We start from the raw sequence: 5,138 nt of genomic DNA, 5'->3' as shown, positions 1-5,138 counted from the left end.
TCCTCGCAAGGTGGACTCCTCCACCCAACCCAGGAGCGCCAGAGACCGAGGCCCAGAGCACCCCCAACGTGGGCTAGGGAGCAGCCCCAAGGGCCTCCTGGTCACCCCGGGCAGGAGGGAGGATCTCCCTCCTCAGCAGGAGCTTTTCAGACCGGAGCCCCATGGTCCCCAAACATCCGGGGGCCCCAGCCCTCTAGGGAGGGGCTCTTCATGACCGGGCTCCGGTCACCCCACAACACAAGAGGGCTCCTGCCAGGTGGAGACCCCCACAAGGTCCAGGAACACCGCCAAGGAGAAGCACCTGCACAGAGAACAGCACGCGCACACACACACACACACACACACACACACACACACACACACCACAAGTGCGCCCTACCCTATTCAGGGCCTCCCTCAGGAGCGACGCCCTCCATGCCACACCCCATGGCACGGGACCACAGCCGGTCCCCCCCCAAACACACATTCACGGGGAGGAGCATGCGTGGAATTACACGCAAACAGTTGACAACACGCTAGGACACAACACACATGCAAAGACTAGACAAGCAAACAAAAATGGTGCACAAACAGACAGACGGGACCTACACATGCGCACTCGACATAAACACACAGTGACGCGCGCCGCTCAGAGTCGCAGTCGCTTCCCACATTTAACACAAGACACACGGGGAGCGAGGCGACAGTGACGAGCGGCGACCGCGTCACACACAAAACATGTAACATTAAACATAACGAGCACGCACACTGATCCACACATTCGTCGACATGAACACACGTTTTAACCAACACAAAACATGAAGAGCCTTTCCAGGGAAGACGCCCTGTTCCTCGCCGTGCCACAAACACAGACACGGCGGAGCTCTTCAAACAAACTAACAAACAACAGACACGAAGAGTTTTCCCAGGGCAGACAGCCCTGGTCCACGCCGTGCCACAAACACAACACAAAAGCAAGGCGGAACTCTTCACAAAACACCACGCAGACAAACACTTACCACGAGACATGACCACGAACGAAGGAGAAAGAAAAAGAGACTCGGCGGCTTCCGAAGGGTGGCTGGTCATTCTGTGACGGGGGGGGTGAGCAACTAAAAGGAAGCGATCACACCAAGTCTCAGGGAAAAAGGATGGTTTAATAGAAAGTGTGCAAACCTAAAACCCGTGCAATATCTCCAAATTAAGGATATAATGACCAGCGGTCATCTGGTACAAAGACAAGACATATATAGGCAAACAAACGACCCTCAGGTGAGACGGATCACGGGCTCTGCCCACCTGAGGGACGCACATGACGTCACCAAACAACAGCAACAACAACAGCCGCTGTGGACAGAGGCGGCCGGTAGAGGGCCGCCTCACCGTGACAATAATAGTAGTAAAAGTATTAATAGTAACCATAATAATAATACACCACTGCTTCCATAACTGACATTTATAATTATAGTTATGATAATAATAGTAGTACTCTACAAAACTACAACAAAATCTACAAACTACAACAGAATGTGATTTGTGAATTTAGCAGTATGTAATTGCAATGTGAAAAAAACACAGCTTCTTAATGCACTTTGCCTTTTATTTTAACATAATTTAAATTCTCTACATTCAAATAGTGCCTTCTTTGTAAAAAAAACAAACAAACAAAAAAACAACACAACCCTTTGACTGAAAATAGTGCAATAAAAGAACAAGGCATTCAGACTTGGAAATGTTGACATGAAACTAGTCACAACATAACAGTTCCGATAATGAAACAACAGGAACAATCCAGACAAACTTCAAGTCAAGTGGCTTTTTATTGTCATTACATCAGAGTGCAGGTACACAGTGTGACGAAATTTCGTTCCTCCGCAACCATGGTGTAACACAAATTGACAGTACAACAGACAACATAAAGTGCGGCAGGGTAGCAGTTCAAGACTGTGCAAAATGTGCAGCATAGGGCAATCTCACAGCAAAACATTACAATAAATACAACAGGCCAGAGACAATTGAGACATGATGGTGTAAAGAGCTGGTACAGTGCAATGTGGTCTAAGTGGTGTCTGAGATGAGTGATATACTGTATCATATGGAACATACATGAACACAGTGGTTCTGAGGTAGTTAATAGGTCCTGTGGGAGAGCAGCAACTATTTCTGGTGGGGGGTTCAGTGCAGTCTTTTTGTGCGTGTGTGGGGTCAGATCAGTGTTGGTGTGTGTCAGTTCTGTGTCTGGGAGTTGAGGAGCCTGACTGCCTGGTGAACAAAGCTATTACAGAGTCTGGAGGTGGAGGCTCGGATGCTCCTGTATCTTTTGCCGGACGGCATCAGAGTGAAGAGACCGTGTGATGGGTGGGTTGGGTCTTCCACAATGCTGGTGACTTTGCGGATGCAGCGTGTGGTGTAGATGTCACTGATGGAGGGGAGAGAGACACCAATGATCTTCTCGGCTATCCTCACTATCCGCTGTAGGGTCTTGGGCTCCGAGATGTTGCAGCTCCTGAACCAGACGGTAATGCAGGCGCTCAGGATGCTCTCTACAGTCCCTCTGTAGAACATGGTGAGGATGGGAGGTGGAAGGTGTGCTTTCCTCAGTCTACAGGAAGTAGAGACGCTGCTGGGCTTTGTTATGGAGCTTGTGTTGAGGGACCAGGTGAGGTGCGTGAATGACAGCAATTCAGACTTTCTACCCTGTAAGAGAGAGAGAAAGGTTGTGAGGGAAAAAGAATTAAAGCAATGAGACAAGCTGGTGTCTTTGTGTGTGTGTGTGTGTGTGTGTGTGTGTGTGTGTGTGTGTGTGTGTGTGTGTGTGAGTGTGTGCAATGGGACTGAATAATCTCACCATTTTAAATGAAGTCCCAGTGAAAGTCCATCAGTCTTCTCAGCAGAGTGGATACATGTGGGTTGACTGTTGTCATCTTTTTGCTGGTGGCTTTGCCAGTTTTTTTGGACAAGTCTTTGCCCCGTCCAGCCTTGGTGCCTCACTCAGGGTTTATACCAATGAAGCGCCTGAAAAATAATAGTGTCTCTTCAGACAGTGTAAAACTCAATTTGTGTAACTCACTTACATTAACAACACAACAAAAAGCAGAAAATGTTTTGTTCACAATAGTATACCATTAAAGAGATAAGAAACACATGTTTTAGTGAAAATACCTAACCTTTGGATGAATTCAAGAGTGCATGAGGCCTCTTCTTGGTATTCGAGATTGAAGATGTAGAAGATAGAAAATAAGGCAGCAAGCCCTGTCAAGAAGGTGGGTTGGATCCCCTCACATATTACATGGCCCTCAAGGCTGACCATCCAGCGCTGAATACAGTGTCCTGCTGTTCTACCTGAAACATGACAAAAAAATTTCCTGTCAAATTCTTTTGAAATACAGCAAATTACAACCTTGTGTGTGAACCCTTGATAAATTGACACATGACATACATACACACACACAACACACACATGTGTAGAGTGTATTTTTTCAATGGAAACTTAGATCTGCATGAAGAACTAGTCCTGTGGTGTTCTCTGAGAAATGAGCCATCAGAAGCTGGGTGACATTTTCGAAAGGTCCTTTTGCAATTAGGGATACAACACTGCAGTTTTAAATTGTGCATATTTCTGTGAATTTTCACGTGTCTCACATAGGCAACTGAGCAGTTACACTGATATGCACATATCTGACAAGAAAACATAATTGCAAACTTGACTGTTATGATTCAATAAATGTACTTACTAAAATAAATGAAAGTACTTAATGTGATCAGTAGCGCAGCATCAAATACTCTGCAGTACCTGTAATGTCAAAGAAATATGTCACACTCACCAAACATTGAATAGGTCAAATAATACTGCTATGGGCTGCCATAGATTCATTAATTAATGGCAAACATGGTAACACCAATGGTAATTTATATTAAACCACAATAGAAAAACAGTCTTACACTGACTAAAAAAATAGTGAGTTACAGTAAAGGAAATCTTCTTCAGCACTCAATTTCTGAACTAAAATTTAAAATCTGGAATACCACCCAATAATCAGCAGGAAAAGAAGTCTAATGTTATGTTGTGCGGTGTATTTACATCAATAAGCATCATTACACTTCACAAATTCACTAATAAAATTATGTTTTTTTCTGTTTGCAGACACTAGAAAAAGACCTGCAGTCCAGAAGATTGAGGTCCAATAGAATGTTCCTGCTTGAAAACCCCACTTTTGACCTGAAAATAAAAAGGCTCAGAGATGGAAACATTTCTGTCTTTGAAGAAAACCAGGTAAATATTTGTATTAAAACATGGGTAAAGTCCAAAGACATGTTTAGATATTAGCCTGACATATTGTTTTTCTTTGTCCTGGTCTTGGATACTTTGGATACCTGTCTTGCACATAGTTTACCCGGCTACAAGTACACCTACTTTATCAACAAGCCCTTTAAAACACTTGAAGGTCCATGTTTTAAACCAGGAACATGTTCATGGACCAAGGTGTAAAATAGTGAGCTAATTAAATACTCTTATTATACGCTATTATAATACACTATTTTGTCATTTTAGTAGAGCTTACCTTTTTTTAAGAGCTCCAGCAATTTAATTACTGAATATTGTGCTTATTTCATAATTTTTTTAGACTGAAGCCATCATTGAGAAGACTTTTGCAGTCCTAAAATATGACCGATCAAGTTTAAAAAGAACATCCTTCGTTTCAGAGGTCATGACACCAGAGGTAAGAACTTTTTATATATTTATTAAAACATCTTTTATTTTTATTAACATTAAATCTGAACAATCTGCTGTTTTTTTCTGATTATTTTTTGACGCCAGCGATCCTACCGGGCAATAAATAAGGGGCTCCGTCTCATCTCTGATCATAACCGAACCGCACTGTAGAAGAGAAACGAAAGGAGCTATACCAAACGGATTTTTCTTGACCATTGGAGTTCAGACGTTGGAAAGAAGACATTGGACAGATATACATCTAAGTTTATATATTTTAAATAGGCAGGTTTGGCATGTTTATCTGTAAAAAACTGCTATGTTTATAGATATTGGCAGCTGTGATATGTCAGAACAGAAACAATAAATAAGTGTATTTAATGTAGGCTAATATGGGCTGTCTACTTAGTGGGACAAACAATATTAACAAACTGCTTATATTATAATC

General features: G+C 43.0%; 1 long non-coding RNA gene across 1 annotated transcript; it reads right to left on the bottom strand.

Moving 5' to 3' along the window:
• Positions 1-1,780: 1,780 nt before the first annotated feature.
• LOC143478053 (uncharacterized) lies at positions 1,781-3,809 on the bottom strand. Its single transcript, XR_013121685.1, has 4 exons — positions 3,714-3,809; positions 3,147-3,321; positions 2,828-2,994; positions 1,781-2,676 (listed from the first exon to the last, which is right to left on the bottom strand). It is a non-coding gene; the product is annotated as an uncharacterized LOC143478053 (long non-coding RNA).
• Positions 3,810-5,138: the final 1,329 nt, after the last annotated feature.

This window comes from Brachyhypopomus gauderio, chromosome 16 (genome assembly GCF_052324685.1).
Source record: "Brachyhypopomus gauderio isolate BG-103 chromosome 16, BGAUD_0.2, whole genome shotgun sequence".
NCBI classification, from domain to species: Eukaryota; Metazoa; Chordata; class Actinopteri; order Gymnotiformes; family Hypopomidae; genus Brachyhypopomus; species Brachyhypopomus gauderio.
The sequence above is the reverse complement of the archived record's forward strand: the minus strand, read 5'-3'. Positions and strand labels throughout refer to the sequence as shown.